General features: G+C 41.7%; 1 protein-coding gene across 46 annotated transcripts in view; it reads right to left on the bottom strand.

Moving 5' to 3' along the window:
- The window catches only part of LOC132383513 (collagen alpha-2(VIII) chain-like), a 395,145-nt gene that overhangs the window by 158,233 nt on the left and 218,461 nt on the right, over positions 1-18,451 (bottom strand). The window contains exon 8 of one of the 46 annotated variants that reach the window (XR_009508698.1): positions 14,264-14,872. The exons of the other annotated variants lie outside the window; for them this stretch is intronic. The gene's annotated coding sequence lies outside the window, so the exon portion shown is untranslated. Of the gene's footprint in view, positions 1-14,263; positions 14,873-18,451 lie in introns of those variants that run through there. 46 annotated transcript variants of the gene reach the window in all.

Consider the following 18,451-nt stretch of genomic DNA (forward strand, 5'->3'; position numbering starts at 1 on the left):
AGGGAAGCTCGAACATCTTGCAATGTCAGGAAAAACTGGTGGAAGAAAAAGTTGCTGTCGACAGCGCCTGGCTTTCATGAGTTTTATCAAGGGATGGACAGGCCAAAGTTTTGAAGAGCTTATTAGAACTTCTCAAATGAAAGACAGATGGAAGACCATGATCGTCCAGTCATATGACATGGCACATAATGACTGTCAACACTGACCCACATTCAATTTAAAAGTGCTTTCACACTTTCAATATCCAACTGATGTGTGACCATAGATTGTGATTCATACATTGCCCAATATCTTGGTTGCACTTGTAACACATTCAGTCTGTGACAGCCCAGTGTACCATTTGGATTTGGAGCCACCAGAATAAATCAAACAGGACAAATTTTAGCCCGACTGCTGCAGGCTATCAAACTTGGGTGACGGGGTGGAGATACGTCTCTACCAAAGGAGGTATAAGGCACTCCTCCCCTCCACTAGCCTGCAGGTCACCCTTAGGCAAGGAGTAGCACCTGCTTAGCCCTCCTCAATCAGAGTGACGTGAAGCCATGGGAGCAGGTGGTGGATGGTCGTATAAGCAGCTGGTGAGTATCACGTCCTGGTTATGTGACCCCTGATGCCAGGCAGACAATCTCTGAAGAGTATTGATAATGGCTGGGGTCACCCATCTTGTTAAGGCACTGCCCAGAAGAAGGCGACAGCAAATAACTTCTGCAGAAAAATTTGCCAAGTACAATTACGGTCATGGATAAGACCAAGATCGCTCATGTCATATGACACAATGATGATAATTGAACAACAGCTTTGGTGAGCAATTCAAACCCTGACCTTCCAGCAGTATTTTCTTTAGCATGGAGAAGAAGTTGCCTGGTGGTAAATTCCCATAAATAACATCAAAGGTTGTGCATGAATCAATTATGTGAGATTTGATCCGTGATCTGAGAAACAACAGTTCTTATTTACATCAAGAAAAATTAACATTGACATTAACTCAGGCTAGCCTAAGACTATGCTGCTTAAAAAGCCAAAACATGAATTACATTCTTTGTTCTCACCGAGCATGACACAAGCAATGGGACTGCTGTGCCCATGGGAGAGCAGGGTAATGGTCACCCTCAGGATACTCCAGATTGCTGTTGACCTCTGCCACATGGCATAAATTGATGCCCACAAATGCCAGAGGAAAGTCACCAGCTCCGGACTCGAGGGGCGAACACACCACCGAAGCCTCCATCATCCCACAGGAGCCAGTGTTGGGTTGGATTGTACAATTGTAATTTTATGAGACCATAATTGCCTATGTCATGTGACATGGCACATGATGAAGATGATCAGACTTTACCAACTTCCTTCTGCACTTCTCATTCCTAAAAGCTAGGTGCACACAAAAAAAAAGTTTGTTGCACTACGAAATAAATAAAAACAACACCAGAAATATTCAGCAGGTCAGTCAGCATCCGCAGAAAAAAGAAATAAGATTTAAAACTTCAAATCAATGTCCCTTCATTAGAACTGGTTCATATTTTCTGGGAATAGTCCGTTATCAAAGACTATTGGAGTGGGATACACAGTGCCCTACAATACATCTTTAAATGTGAAATGCCCTTGTAAGACCATATATTTTGGGTATATACCTCAAGAAAAGAGATAAATATTTAATGAATATACTGTTGGTGGCTGGTAAAAAGACTCTTACTAGGAAATGGTTATCACAGGAGAGCCCAACCCTAAATGCATGGAAATGGAGAAGATAACAGCATCTGTTAATCATAAGTTGGAACAATTTGATTCATACTGGGAAAAATGAATGAATCAATGAATCTGTTGTAAACAAAAGATTACTCCCTACTTGTACATAGTTTTCTCCTTTTGCTTGTTCTTTCTTTCCTCTCTTTTCTATAAGTGTCTACCTCAGATGAATATTATGTGGAGATTTGTGGCAGATATGACTATATGATATATATGTACAATGTCTGAAATACATCTTATGGAAATGTTTGTCTAATGATGAACTTCAATAAAAAATAAATTACAACAAACTGAGAAAAACAAAGAACTGGTTCTGTGTTCTTGCTGCATTTCAAACTTGGGTCTTTAAGAAGGCCTCAGGTTAATATGGGTGCCTTAAAAATTGCACTCTGCAACTTGGCAGCCGGTTTTCTCTGAATGACGGTGAACTGTAATGTTTATTTGGAGCATGGTTACTGCTCACACATTATATACATTAGGCTGATGAAAACATACATCTACAGTAAGAAAAATTGAGCAGTTGATTGAAAACAGCAGCGTATGGAGCTTCACACACATGTAAAGCCATTATTTGTTGGCTATGAGGCTTTCCTTGTTCTTGTAGACAGTCATTTCCTTTTGAATATCCTCTGTCTGTCACACTACTGACCACAGTTTTCTCTTAGACTACACATAGAGTATTATACACAGTTTGCTTTTTCCAAGAACATGTGTATTCCTGATAAAATCTACACAATTCATGAGATATAAACTTGATACCTGGCTAGACATATATTTCATTTTCTCTCTAACAGCCTTTGTTTCTATTCCTTCTGACTGCTAAGAGGGGGCTTATTTTTCCAGCCTTATACCCCAGACCTAGGCTGGAGGGGTGGAGATACTTCTCTACCAAAGGAGGTGTAAGACACTCCTTCCTCCCACTTAGCTCCTCGATCAGGGTCACATGAAGTCGTGGGAGCAGGTGGTGGATGGTCGTACGAGCAGCTGGTGCAGATCACAAGTCCTGGTTATGTGACCACTGACACCAGGCAATCTCTGAAGTGCATTGATAATGGCTGGGGTCACCCCTCTTATAAAGACACTGCCCAGAAGAAGGCAATGGCAAACCACTTCTGTAGAAAAATTTGCCAAGGACAATCATAGTCACTCAACATCCACATCATACGACACGGCACAAAATGAAGATGATTCTAGTTCTAATTGTATTAACAACTTCTGATAAAACAAGTGGGGTTGACGTGCCAGCTAACTGAAGACAAATCACCTCTCAATGCAAAAGAATCATAGAGTTGTACAGCATAGAAACAGGCTCTTCAACCTACCATCTATATGCCAGTCTTATTTCCCATCTACCCTCATCCTACTTGTCCATTAAGATTCAGGAATAGTTCCTACCCCTCAACCATCAGGCTCTTGAACCAAAAGGGATAACTTCACTTGCCCCACCATTAAAATGTTCCCACAACCAATAGACTGACTTTCAAGGACTATTCGCTTTGCACCTCATGTTCTCGATATTTATTGCTTGTTAATTTATTATTATTTCTTCTTTCTGTATTTGCGCAGTTCGTTGTCTTCTGCCTTCTGGCTGAATGCCCTAATTGGGTGGTCTATCATGGATTCTGTTATGGTTATTATTCTATAGATTGATTGAGTATGCCCACAGGAATATGAATCTCAGGCTTATATATCATGACATATATGTACTTTGATGATAAATTTACTTTGAATTTTAAGATCATATCCTTTCATGGATTTCCTGTGTAAGTGTCTCTCTAAATGTGTTTTGACATCCTCGAACTATCTGTAAACATCTTAACCCCAAGTCCATTTTAAGCTTCTTCCTCTCATCTTAAAACTGTGCCCTCTTGCTTTCAATTCCCTTACCATGGGGAAAAAATGACTCTCTACATAATCTACTGCAAACCTCTCATAAGTTTATATATTATACAGTGCAAAAGTTTTAGACAGATATATAGTTATGTTGCCTAAGACCTTTACACAGTACTGCATATTTTGTCTTTCCAGTTACCAAATAACACTTGGTACTACTGAACTAATTCAAAGTTAAGTACTCTTAGCAACACAAACAAAATGCTGGAGGAACTCAGCGACTATGAAAAAGAGTAAACAGTTGACTTTTCGGGCCAAGACCCTTCATCAGGACGGGAAAGGGAGGGGGGAGATGCCGAAATAAAAAGGTGGAGGGAGGGGAAGGAGGCTAGCTGGAAGGTGATAGGTGAAGTCAGGTGAGTAGGAAAGGTCAAGGGCTGGAGAAGAAGGGATCTAATAGGACAGGAGAATGGATCACAGGAGAAAGGGAAGAAGCAGACCCAGGGGAAGTAATCGGCAAGTGAAAAAAGGTAAAAGGTCAGAGTGGGGAATAGGGAAGGTGGGGGAGGGATTTTGTTCACCAGAATGAAAATAAGTACTCTTACTTCTGTTTCCCAGCCACCTTCATATTTTAACCACCATACTGTACTGTACAAAAGTCTTGGGCACCCTAGCTATATATTTATATATATATGCACCTAAGACTTTTGCACAGTACTGTACTTCTATCAGGTCACCCATCAGCCTTTCTTGCTCTAGCGGAAACAAGCTCAAGCCAATCTCTTCTTATAGTTAAGTCCTTCAATCTAGACACTATCTCGGTGAACTGTATCGGATTGTTTGTGAGAATTATCAAGTTGTTCTTGCTCCATGCATAGGTAACACTTGGTGACCCTCCTCTGCACAGTCTCTCGTGTAGTTCTATCTTTCCTTCAATGTGGTGACCGGTACTGCACACAGTACTCCGTGTGCAGTCGATTTCGTAAAGTCTCAGCAGATCAGCCCAATTCGTATCTGCTTTGTCCCAATCTATGAAGGCAAGCATGTCATATTCTTTTGTCACTGAGTATGATGCATGATGCCAACCCACGATAAAGTTAGTTGTGGGAAACTTACATGTTGCTGTGACCGATACAGTGTACTAAGGTATGCTATTGCTATTTGGCCTTCCTTTGGTCAGGGTTGACCATGGACGTTCCATCTACGTGATACACAAGCCAGGACAGTACAACATTGAGCAAGCTGGAGGGCTCCCCTCTCCACACATCCAAAGGAATGGCAAACACTGATACATTCTGGCACCAACATCATCGCAGGAGTTGCCAGTCGGCATTGAACTCAACTTAGGACTGTCTTTGGGACTCCAGCTCCAGATTTTTCCTCGGGGTTTACGCCTGAATACTCCCCCGTGAGTGGGTATAGTGAGATCAGAGTTTTCCTTCTCCTAGATGAGCTGCCAACTACGGCTGGTGAGCCACATTCGTTCAGAGCGACTGGTTTTAAGGCGCCAATAACCTGCCTTTGCCCCTTCTCCTGTCGGTAGAAACAGTTCTACCAGGCTTAGTAGCTAAGCCATGCATGAAGCCAGGGGAACTAAGGTATGGAAAATCGTAATTAAAACAGGAGATGATGATGTATCTTATGGACAGTGTGGCTAGTATATGATTTAGCTTTATTTTCCCAGTAGATTATCAATTCCAAACTCATGGAAGTTTGTCTAACTTGGAAATACCTTAAGTTAAGTGTAAAATATACTGATACATTTGCATCTGGCTCAGGGCAGCTCATGTATAGCTCATTATCCAAATATCCACAAAACCCTGTTTTACATAAACTGCTTCTCAGCAAAGATGTCAAGTTTGCATTAGGGTGCTTCTACTTTTCAACCTATTCCCTGAATCTTCTCCTCTTCGATTGAGAATCGCTGAATCAAATGTGACAATATCCATTGCTATTCTCCTCGGCTCCTGCTTTCTAGCAACTGGTGAAAATCATGCTGTGTGACATCCTGGCTAATTCTCGGTCATGAATCTTCTCAAATCTGTGAGCACCATCAACAAAATCCCTAATGGGAGAGGAGAGTAGCCCACAGGAGACAGGGCATGAAGAGAAGGAGGAGGGGACCCAGGAGGAAGCTATAGGCAGGTGAGACGAGGTAGGAGGCAAATTTGATTTCTAGAAGGAGAAAGTGATAAACATAAAAGTACTTCCTGAACATATTCAAATAATAATAGAAACAGTCCACTTCAATAAATATTTTTTTCCAAATAATGAAAATTTAAATTTACTTTCAAATTGTAGCAAAAATCAACACGTAATCATTAAATACCCTGATCAACAAATAACTGTCTGGAACATTGGTTGGTTCATGTCAAGGTTCCTCATCAAGTCAAATCAGTCAAGTCCTACTATTTACGAGGGCAGTTAATTTAACAAACCCGCGTCTTGATCATGAACATTTTGGAAAGCTTGTCTGATTTCCTCAGCACTGAAAAAACCTGATCACGTGTTGTTTTAAGTCTTGGCACCAGAGCCCACCTCTTATCATATTGAAGACAATGAATAGGAAATACTAGATGTCAACCTTGACCATGAGTCTTTCCTTTGTTATTAAGCCAAATCCTTCTAGTGCAGTTTATAATCTAAGGCAGGGGTGTCCCAACCCCTGATCCACAGACCCCTTGGGTTAATGACAGTGGTCAAAGGCGTGGAAACGGTTGGGAATTACGGGTCTAAGATTTTTCAATTTTTAAAAATTATTTATTGACATACAGCACAGAATAGGCCCTTCCAGCCCTTTGAGCTGCCCCATAAACCCCCAATTTGATCCTGGTATAATCACAGGATAATTTACAATGACCAATTAACTTACTGTGGGAGGAATCTGGAGCACTCGGAGCACCCGGTCATGGGGAGAACATACAAACTCCTTACAGGCTGCAGCGGGAAATTCACCCAGGTCGCTGGTGCTGTAAAGTGTCGTGCTGCCCACTACGCTACCGTACCATGTATGGTGTTCACTTAATAGTAATACCTAGAACATTTGGAAGCACTAATACTACCTTTCTCGTGTTTATTGGCATTAATAGGAATTCCTAGTTAATATTCACATTTCTAGCACAGCAGCCTTGTTCATTCAGGGCAGGGTTATAACCAAAGATTCAAAGGCTAAAAACTTCTATTTAAAAATATGTTTCTACTGGGAAATGCTGTTTTCACCCAAATACAATATAAATTTCAGAGCAAGTAAAGGTACTAACCAAAACAGATGCAAAAACGATCATCGCTATTCAAGTCCAAAGTTTAGTGTTCATTATTAATGGGTTTGTGAGTTATGCAAAGTAGAAATGTTGGCACTTGAAGGGCCAAATGCAAGAAAACACTGACATATGCAGACAATAGCAACATCCAAACGATCTCCCATAAGAAAACAAGGAATGAGAACATTTGATTTGGCCCAAATGTTTGTCCCTCCTACACATTATGTGCAACCTGTTCTATTATCAGATTTGTCCTTCCTATTTTGACTGCTAACAAAGGATTTTGTGAAGTTTCTCCCAGTATTTCAAAGGTAAATGAGACAAAGGTCCAAAGTTTTAACTTTTCCTTACTGTTAGTCCCTCTTAGCAAGGGAGTAATGCCGAGGTTTATAAAGCACTGGTGGGGCCTCACTTGGAGTTTTGTGGGCAGTTTTGGGCCCCATTGGATGTGCTGGTTTTGGAGACGGTTGAAAGAAGGTTGACGAGAATGAGTCTGGGATTGAAAGGCTTGTCATATGAGGAGCGTTTGATGGCTCTGCACCTCTACAAACTGTGGAGAAACCTATTGAATGGTGAAAGGCCTCGACAGAGTGGGATGTGGTGAGGATGGTTCCAATGGTGGAGGAATCTAAGACCTGTGGCATTCTTTGCCACAGATGGCAGTGGAGGCCAAGTCATTGGGTGTATTTAAGACAGAGGTTGATAGGTTCTTGATTGGTCAGGGCATGAAGGGATACGGAGAGGAGGAAGGAGATTGGGGCTGAGAGGAAAATAGATCAGCCGTGATGAAATAGCGGAGCAAGCTCGATGAGCCAAATGGCCAAAATCTGCTCCTACATCTTCTAGCCTTTTGGTTTTATTGTATACTTATGGTATGTCACTTAAGAACACAAGAATGTACAAACTTTTCAAACAGATAAGGTGGGCAGTAACGGTCTTTTTCTCCAGTGTAAGAGAATCCAAAACTAGGGGCAATAGACTGAGGGAAAAGGTTAGAAATGGATTTGAGGGGCAACTTTTTCACCAAAAGGGTGGTGAGGATATGGAACGAGCACCCAAGAAGAGATGTTGAGGTCAGGTACAATAGTACCATTTCAGAAGCACTTGGACAGGTATGTGCAGGGGTACGGCAAAGAGGGATATGGGACAAACACAGGAAATTGGGGCAAGCTGAGTGAGCATTGTGGCTGGCATGGCCTCAGTGGGCTGAAGGGTCTGAGTGCATGATGTATTGCTTTACAACTTGATAACAGAGGAAATGGAGGGAATGGATCATGGGACCCTCAATCCTGTTTTTCTCCTCAATGTGACCATGGCTGATCTTTGCTCTGAGAAAATAACTTTCCATCTGCATGCTCAGCAAGACCAAGGAGCTTATTATAGACTTCAGGAGAAAGAAACCAGAGGTCCATGAGCCAGTCCTCATCGGAGGATCAGAGGTGGGGAGGGCGGGCAACTTTAAGTTCCTGTGAAGTATTATTTCAGAGGACGAGTCCTGAACCCAACACGTGAGTGTTATTGCAAAGAAAGCACGGCAGCAACTCTACCTCCTTGGGAGGTTGCGAAGATTCATCGTGACATCTAAAACTTTGACAGAAGCCTACAGATGTGTAGTGGAGCGTATATTGACTGGCTACATCACGGCCTGGTATGGAAACACTAATGCCTCTGAAATGAAAATCCTACAAAAGGTAATGGATTTGGCCCAGTATATCATGGGTAAAGCCCTCCGAACCATTCAGTACATCTACATCTGTCATTGAAAAGCAGCATCCATTACCAAAGATCTCCACCGCCAAGGTCACTCTCTCTACTTGCTGCTGCCATCAGGTAGAATGTACAAGAGCCTCAGGACTCACACCACCAGGTTCAAGAACAGTTACTAACCCTCAGCCATCAGGATCTTGAATAAGAGGGGATAACTACACTCACTTGCCCTATCACTGAGTTGTTCCCTCAACCAATGATCTCACTTTAAGGACTCTTTTTTTCATTATCTCATGTTCTCATTATTTACTGCTATTTATTTATATTTGCATTTGCACAGTTTGTTGTCTTCTGCACTCTGGCTGATTTTTCATCGATCCTGTTACAGTTACTATTCTACAGATTTGCTGAGTATGCCCGCAGGAAAATTAATCTCAGGGCTGTATATGGTGACATATAATACTTTGAGAATAAAGTTACTTTGAACTTTGAAGTTGTACTTCATCTATCAGCCTACTCTTTGCCATCGCAAATGAGACTGAATCATCGGGTTCAATGGATGTGAAAAAAACAACAAACCCTAAAATAGGAAGTGGGCAAACTGGACACTCTAGCTGAAGGCTTGCTCCTCATATAATGATCTGCCATTCGTTCAGATCATCCAATGATGAATTAATTTCCCCCACAGTACAATTACATTCAACCGAAAGAAATACAAGAAGCCCCCTAAATACTTAAACACAAGAGATTCTGCAGAAGCTGGAAATCCAGAGCAACACGCCCAAAATGCAGGAGGAACTCACCAGGTCAGGCAGCATCTATGAAAATCAATCACCAGTCAACGTTTTGGGCTGAGACCCTTTCTTCAGGGCTGGAAAGGAAGGGGGAAGACGCCAGAATAAAAACTTGAGAAGGTCGACAAGCTAGAAGATGATGGGTGAAGCCAGCTGGGTGGAAAAGGTAAAGGGCTGGAGAAGAAGGAATCTGATAGGAGAGCCAAGTGGATCAAGGGAGAATGAGACACCAGGGGGAAGTGATAAGCAGGTGAGTAGAGATAAGAGGCCAAGTCATAGATGCCGCTTAACCTGCTCAGTTCCTCCAGCATTTTGTGTGTTCCCATAAATACTTGCTTTCACCTTGACATTTTCACTGACATTATTACTGATCTAAATTGGGCCTTTATATAGTGTTACATTGCCCAGCTGATCTGTTTGAAATCAAGGTTCAAAGTTCAAAGTGCACTAAGAATCAAAGTTTGCACGTATTACACAACCTTCGGATTTGTCTCTTTACAAGCAGCCACAGAACAAGAGAAACCCAATGGAACCCATTAAAAAGGACCACCAGGATGTGCAGGAAAAAAGAAACAAACCACGCAAACAATAAAAGTAACCAAATAACATTCAGAAGTGAAGTTCATGAAAGTGAGTCCACAGCCACGGTGAAGCCAGTTATCACTGCAGCTACCTTCCTAATCAAACCAGTATCAGTAAAGCAAGTTCCTTTTGACCATGTACACTTTAAACTCACCCAAATCCGGTGGGAATATCCTGGAATGTGGACCTTCTAATCCGGGGGAAAAGACTTCACAGAAGTAACTGTTGTGTATTTAATGTTTCAGTAATATTGTAAATATACAGGATTGTGCAAAGGTCTTGGCCATATATACAGCATCCAAGATGGCACAGCAATCATCAGCAACTTTCTGCTGGCTTTGAGCTTAGGGTGCCTAAGGCTTTTGCACAGCACTGTAGTCATCTTATGTATTTCACTGTACTGCAACCAAAAAGAAATTCTTAACATATGTGAATGATGATGAACCTGATTCTGAGATGGGCCTCTATTGTGGACTGAAAATGGGAAGGGGGCAGCGAGAGGGGAATCATGGTTGGGAAAAGGGGAAGAGAGAGCAGAGGGTGCGGGAAGCACCAGAGAGACGTTCTGTAATAATCAATAAACCAATTGTTTGGAGTCAAATGGCCTTTCCTGGTGTCTCAGGGCTGAGTGTGTCTGTACCTGCACCAGCCCCCACCCCTATCTCTCCCTCTCTGCCACCTGTCCCAAATACCCTCCCCTGGCACTCCACCCTCACCATTCACACAATCCTTTGCCCACGCCAGATTTACAAACTCACTCTCCGCTCCACATTGACAAATACAGTACTGTGCAAAAGTCTTAAGCACCCTAGCTATATTTATGTGCCTAAGGCTTTGCACAGTACTGTATTGTTTGATTAAGCATTCTTACTTGTTTAGGTAATTCATTATGGGGTGTAGGTAAGAGTATGTGAATGGCATATGTCGTCACACCTCCACATCATAAATGTATACCTCACTAAAAGTTAAAAAGAAAGTACAGACATTTATCCCCAGGTTTCCTGTGGGTTTTTCTTGAATAGTTTTAGAGTTACAAAGCATAACAGTAACATTAAGAATCGTTGATTGCAGTCATCTGACCCAGAGCTGCCAACTCAGATCAGGAGTCAAAATGGTATCAGTAACTTCCACCCAATCCTGCCAAAGCTTATGAAAAGGTTTCCTTGAAAAATATTTCCTATTCTAAGAAAAGAATAAAGGTTGAGCAAATAGTAAAGAAATTGTTCAGTCGGGATAAAAATACTATAGATGTTCACATATCAGAATTTCACAGCCAAGGAAGTCTGGTAAATGTTATTTTCTATGCTAGGAAGCTAAAACACGCAGTTCTCAGAGACGATGTTTAAAGGAAGTTACCATAGAGGAAAAGGTCACTGCTTAAAGACTGCTTCCTTGACCCAGCTTTTGTTTACTGCTCTGATCTTCCCCTTCTGGTCTTGACCTCTATGTCATGTGGATTTCTGTTCACCAGAACTGCTGGATTTCACAAGCAATATTTCTTCCATTGAAGGTGGCACAGGAGCCTCACACCACTAGGTTCAGGATCAGTTATTTCTCCTCAACCATCAGGCTCTTGGACCAAAGGGGATAACTTCACTCGTTTCACCCGCTCCATCATTGAAATGTTCCCACAGCCTATGGGCCCACTTTCAAAAGCTCTTCATCTCATGCTCTTGATATTTATTGTTTATTTATTACTATTATCTCTTTCTTTTTGTATTTGCACAGCTTGATGTCTTTTGCACACTGGTTGAACACCCAAGTTGGCGCGATCTTTCATAGATTCTGTTATGGTTATTATTCTAGGGATTTATTGAGTATGCCTGCTGGACAATGAATCCCAGAGTTGTATATGGTGACATATAGTTCCAAATTTACTTGGAACTTTGATAACTCCTTGAGCTAGCTTAGACAAAAAGACTACCTGAGGTTTAATGAATTTAAGTGGCAGTTTTATCAGTGCATCGAAAAGGAACATTGCCACAATTACGAGCATCCTTTCCCTCTTCATTATATCTTTTTTTGATATTGATTGATGTGAATCCAGGCAAGTTCCTTCATTATGCTTGATAACCTACCCTTCTAAAACCTTGCTGAACTGAGTGGCACCTGCCAATTTAAGAAAGTCTAGTTGCACTGTTTTTTTTTAATCTAAAATTCGTTGACACTTCCAGACTCAATTATTCCAGTTTTCCTCTCAACCTTTGGCTCATCTAAAATTCTTGCTGCCTGCATCATTGGCCAAACCAACTCTCACTCAATCATTCTTGCCAGCCACAGTGTCTCAGATTTCAAATTTCATTCCTTTAACTCCTTCCATGGTCTCATCCCTCACTATTTCACTGTTCTCCCCATCACTTTAATCTCCAATACGACCCGTGAAAAAAAGTCCTGAAGCCCATCCCACTCCCTTGGTGGTCTTGTCTTTTCTTCTGAGGCTGCACAGTGATGAAATTACTTCACTAAGATCCTCACCCTTTTCTTAAAATTTTCTATTTAACCAAGATTATGGTTACAAGTCAAGTCAAGTCCACATTATTGTCATTTAATTATTTACATGTATATAACTTATATAACCATATAATGTATATAGAAATGAAACAATGTTTCTCCGAACTAGGGTGTAAAGCACAGTAGTATACATAACACACATAAAACACAATAACTTATGAAGGTAAGTATAAAATCTACAGTTAAATCACATATAAATAACAAACTAAAGTGCATAAATTAAATATTGTCAGGTACCAAACAGATTAACTGGTGACACTTCCAATGCATTGTGGCAGGGAGTTCAGAAGCCTAATGGCCTGAGGGAAGAAACCGTTTCCCATCCTGACCATTCTTGTCTTTATGCATCGGAGTCTCCTACCTGACGGTAGAAAGTCAAAGAGGATGCTGGATGGAGGGGTGGGATCCTTCATAATACTAAGGGCCCTGTGTACACAGCACTCCTGATAGGGAGACCCTGATGATCCTCCAGGCTGTTTTCACAGTCATTTGTAGGACTTCTGGTCCAGTGCTCGGCTGCTCCCATCCCAGATGGAGATGCAACTTGTCAGGGTGCTCTCACCTTTAATCTTTCTCCTTCACCGTGTCTTCTATTTGTCATTACACCTGGACTATCTACAGACAATTCTAATGTTCTTCAATTTAATTCAAGTTTAATTGTCATTCAACCGTACATAGATACCCATGAATACAACCAAATGAGACGGTGTCACTCCAGGGGCAAGGTGCAAAACACAGTTCCAACAGCCATACGCAGCATAAACCACACGTATCACATACAAGACAGCAAGCACATAAAGGTATCGGTACAATGCAGCTGTGCAATCAAAAAGTCCGGACCAGAGGCATGAATGCTGCCAAGATCTGCAGTCAACCATGATACAGCCTGTCTTCTTCCGGGTGAACAGTGGGGGCAGCACCGACTCCAGCCTGAATGTCATATCGCCCCCAGTAGAGAGCATCAGCTCTGATGCCCCTCTCCTGGCAGCTGTAAACAGGCCACACTCTGGCTTGGGGCCTAGTTCTCATATGGCATGCACATACAAGATGACAGTAAAACACAACCATGCAAATAGTAAATATATTTAAGCTCCATATCCTGATTCTTCAGGCCAGTGCTAGAATATTTATGCATCCCAAGTTCATCCAAAGCTCTATACCCGAGCTTTCAGCAAGTTCTTGTCATTCAATACATGCACACTCATTAGCCCACTCAGCAATGCCTCAAGTTTTCAAATTCTGATCCTTCTTTTCAACCTCTCCAAGGCTCATAACATACTTTCCTTGTAATCTGCTTTAAGCACCACAGCTTTCTGAGATCACTGCACCCTTTCCACTTCTAGTCTTCTGTATCTATGAATGGCTGCCCCTTCAGCTGTCTGGATATAACTCTCTAAGAGGCTTCTTGAAGCCTACACCTTTAACTGAGCTTGCCTGCAATCTCCTTTAGTATTTTTTTAAATCACCCTTATAAGGCAGAACTATATTATAGAGCTGTATACAGTACCGTGCAAAAGCCTTGGGAGCGGAGAGCACATCTGTAAATCTGGTGGGAGCAAAGGATGCTGGGAACAGCAAAGGTGAAGCGCCATGGGAGGGGTGTGGCACGGGTGGCAGACAAGGAGCGCCAGGGGTGGGGGTGGGGGAAATGCAGACACACTCAGCCCTGAGACAGCAGGCAGGGTTATTTGATTCGAAACAATTGGTTTATTGATCATTACAGAATATCTCTCTGGTGCTTCCCGCTCCCTCCACACCCCTTGGCCCTTTTCCCAACAGTGATTCCCCTCTCCCTGCCCCCTTCCCACTCTCAGTTCACAATAGAGACTCGTATCAGAATCAGGTTTATCATCACTCACTTAAGGCATGAAATTTGTGTATTTTTGCAGCAGCAGTGCGATAGATAAAATTCCTACACACTGAGCAAAACTCCTGGGCTCCCTTGTTATATATATATGTGTCTAAGACTTCTGCACAGCGCTGTGAATGTAGGTTGTTATCTCTGACAAGGAGCAAAAGCCTCGGCTGTTGGCTGTTGACACAGGTGATGTCATTTTCATGGTGTTTTTATTACAGGCAGTTAGCTTAATTCCAGATGTTGCTGAAACACCCCAAATAGCTGAAGCATGAGATACAGAGACACAAAACACATTGAATGAATAGGTGTCCAGAAATAAAACATCACACGGCAGCTTCTCCACAATGCCACCTCCATCTGCTGGTTTTGCTGTCAAGTCTTCACAGTTGCAGCCCTATCCATCGTCGCTAGCAAAGTCTCATATTGAGCCAAGTTAGTTCATTTGTAGGCTTACAAAATCTAAGGAAGTCAACGAGAACAAAGTTGGGTCTTCTTTTTACTGAGGTTTTATTAGTCTTCTTCTGGTATGGGTCGTTGGTTAGAACCTGCATTCGGGTAGATGTCTGAGCTTTCCTCCTCCTAAGCTAAGGGAAAGAGTAGTTCTTTGAAAGCAGTGGTTTCTCTTTCAGATCCGCCCAAATGAGCGGCCCCAAGTCAGACCCGAATGTTAAATACGTTGTGCCCATTTCAGATGGTATCACCTTAGCTCTTAAACTGGCTGTAGGGCCGAAAGAAAAGGATAAAATTTAAACATTTAATAAAAATAAACTATAAACCATGGGTTGACAAGGAAGTGGAACTGGCTGAACTGACGTACAACAGTTTAATGTCCTGTTTATATTTTGCAACAATATTAATTATAACAGCTCCTTGTTATGACAATAGAAATGTAGTAACAAGGATCTTGTAGGATCCTTGCATCTGTTCTCTACCTGTATTGTATTTTGTGATGCATGTTTATAATGGAAACTGGTCACATGGGTGGGGTGGTAAAAGTGAAGGGAATAAGTTACGTATTCTTGCTTTGTTCTGTTGTAGTTTGGTTTTTGGATTCACTAGGTGTCTTATCTTTTGTTGGCTGCTTAATTACTCTTAATTGCATCCCTTTGATATTAATGGTTTTGCTAGTTGCTTATAAAAGATCAAATACATTTCTTCAACTTTTAGGAACATCATTACTGGAGTGATTGGAGGACGAGGCATGCAAGGATAACAACTTGTGCCAGGTCCCCAGCTGTGGAATTGGTTTGTTAGAATTAGCCACTACAGATCTGTTATAATTAATATTATAATTATAATTGCCTACAATATACAAACATTTTGAACTGAGGTCTTTCATTGGTCAGGGTTGACCATGGATATTGTGTCATAGCTGTCTACATTATTTGCAAGCATTGGCAGAATGATATGGAGAGCAAACTATTGACCTTGTAGCAAGCTCTCACTCTCCACGGAGCTGTTGAATCCAAAGGTACGGCAGAGACTGATACAGTTTGACAGAGACTGATACAGTGTGACAGAGACTGATACAGTGTGACAGAGACTGATACAGTTTGACAGAGACTGATACAGTGTGGCAGAGACTGATACAGTTTGGCAGAGATTGATACAGTTTGGCAGAGGCTGATACAATTTGACAGAGGCTGATACAGTGTGACAGAGACTGATACAGGGTGACAGAGACATACAGTTTGACAGAGGCTGATACAGTGTGGCAGAGGCTGATACAATTTGACAGAGACTGATACAGTGTGACAGAGGCTGATACAGTTTGACAGAGGCTGATACAGTTTGACAGAGGCTGATACAGTTTGACAGAGGCTGATACAGTTTGACAGAGGCTGATACAATTTGACAGAGGCTGATACAGTGTGACAGAGACTGATACAGTTTGACAGAGACTGATACAGTTTGGCAGAGACTGATACATTTTGGCAGAGACTAATACAGTTTGGCAGAGACTAATACAATTTGACAGAGGCTGATACAGTTTGGCAGAGATTGATACAGTTTGGCAGAGGCTGATACAATTTGACAGAGGCTGATACAGTGTGACAGAGACTGATACAGTTTGGCAGAGACTGATACAGTTTGGCAGAGATTGATACAGTTTGGCAGAGGCTGATACAATTTGGCAGAGGCTGATACAATTTGACAGAGGCTGATACAGTGTGACAGAGACTGATACAGTTTGGCAGAGACTGATACAGTTTGGCAGAGACTAATACAATTTGACAGAGGCTGATACAGTGTGACAGAGACTGATACAATTTGACAGAGATTGATACAGTTTGGAGGAGGCTGATAGTTTGACAGAGGCTGATACAGTGTGACAGAGACTGATACAGTTTGGCAGAGATTGATACAGTTTGGCAGAGGCTGATACAATTTGACAGAGGCTGATACAATTTGACAGAGGCTGATACAGTTTGGCAGACTGATACAATTTGGCAGAGAATGATACAGTTTGGAGGAGGCTGATACAGTTTGGCAGAGACTGATACAATTTGACAGAGGCTGATACAGTGTGACAGAGACTCATACAGTTTGGCAGACTGATACAATTTGGCAGAGAATGATACAGTTTGACAGAGGCTGATACAGTTTGACAGAGACTGATACAGTTTGACAGAGACTGATACAGTGTGACAGAGACTGATACAGTGTGACAGAGACTGATACAGTGTGACACAGACTGATACAGTGTGACACAGACTGATACAGTGTGACACAGACTGATACAGTTTGGCACCAGTTGCATCTCAAGTGTTGCCAATCACCACTGAACTGCCTTAGGGACTCCTGCTCCAAAGTTTTTGTCAGAGTTTATTCCTGAAGTCTTTCCCATGAGTGAGTATATATTTATTTATTATTTTATTTAGTTGATATGGCACAGAGTAGGCCCTTCTGGCTCTTTGTGCCACAGTGCCCTAGCAACCCCAGACAATCCCAATTAACCCTAATCTAATCACGGGACAATTTGCAATGACCAGTTAACCTACCCGGTATGTCTTTGGACTGTGGGAGGAAACCGGAGGTTCTGTGGAAAATCCATGAACTCCACAGGGAGAACATACAGAGAGTCCTTAGGGAGCAGCACCAGAATTGAACTCTGAACTCCAGCATGCTCTGAGCTGTAATAGTGACACACTAACCATGGTACAGCTGCAAGCCAGCCAAAGTTTGAGATCAGAATTTTTCTTCTCCTGGGTGAGCTGCCAACAACAGCTGATGAGCCCCATCTGCCCAAAGTGACTTGTTTTACAGTGCCGGTAACCCGCCTTTGCCCCTTCTCCCGTCTGTGGAAATGGTTCTGCCAGACTTAGTAGCTAAGCCACACGCTAAGGCAAGGAGCTGGTCTTGGTTGCCTGAGGCAATTTGAGGTGCACGCCATTGGGAGCATTTAACAGGTAGTGGAAGCTTATCCCCACTATCTCCACTTGAACTGGCCATTTACTTAATGTTTCTCTTCACCAATTATGTTCCACTTTTGAAACAACAGAACGAAATTTAGATTAAACATCATTACTTACAAGGTTTTGTAGTAGCACTAATACAAGATATGCAGAAATAATTGCTAAATATTTCAGTTAATTACACCATTAGTGCTTGTAAAAGCATATTAAAGGAATTGTCCCAACCCTTGATTTAATCCTAATTTGTAATCCTACTGTACTATATACTCAAACCTGAATCTCACACCTCTGAGAGACATTGACAATTATGATAAATCATTATAAAGACTTATAACTCATAACTCACAATAAACATTTTGCAAGACATTTTACAATCAACACTCCCCGATCTTGTTTATGTCAATGCATACCTTATTGGCTGCTTTAATATTTGTTGATATGGAAAAAATTAACAAAGCACATACAAAGAAATATGATTTTAACAACACAATGTGAAATGGATATGAGCTGATTTTTTGTTGCTGCCATTCATTACTGTAGAAATCGACCTGGTTGACCGGGGAGTAGTCATATTGTACATCACCGTATGAGTGCAGATTGTGCTGTAGAAGTTCATAGTAAAGTTACTATTAAAGTCATTGTTGTTCGTTTCTGCTCTTGGGGTGCATCAACCTTGCTGTTTCTTTAGCATTTTTGTCTGCTTTTTATGAGGCCCAGTTGCTTGTTCGGCACTGAACATAGCATGGA

This window comes from Hypanus sabinus, chromosome 30 (assembly GCF_030144855.1).
Source record: "Hypanus sabinus isolate sHypSab1 chromosome 30, sHypSab1.hap1, whole genome shotgun sequence".
Classification (NCBI taxonomy): domain Eukaryota; kingdom Metazoa; phylum Chordata; class Chondrichthyes; order Myliobatiformes; family Dasyatidae; genus Hypanus; species Hypanus sabinus.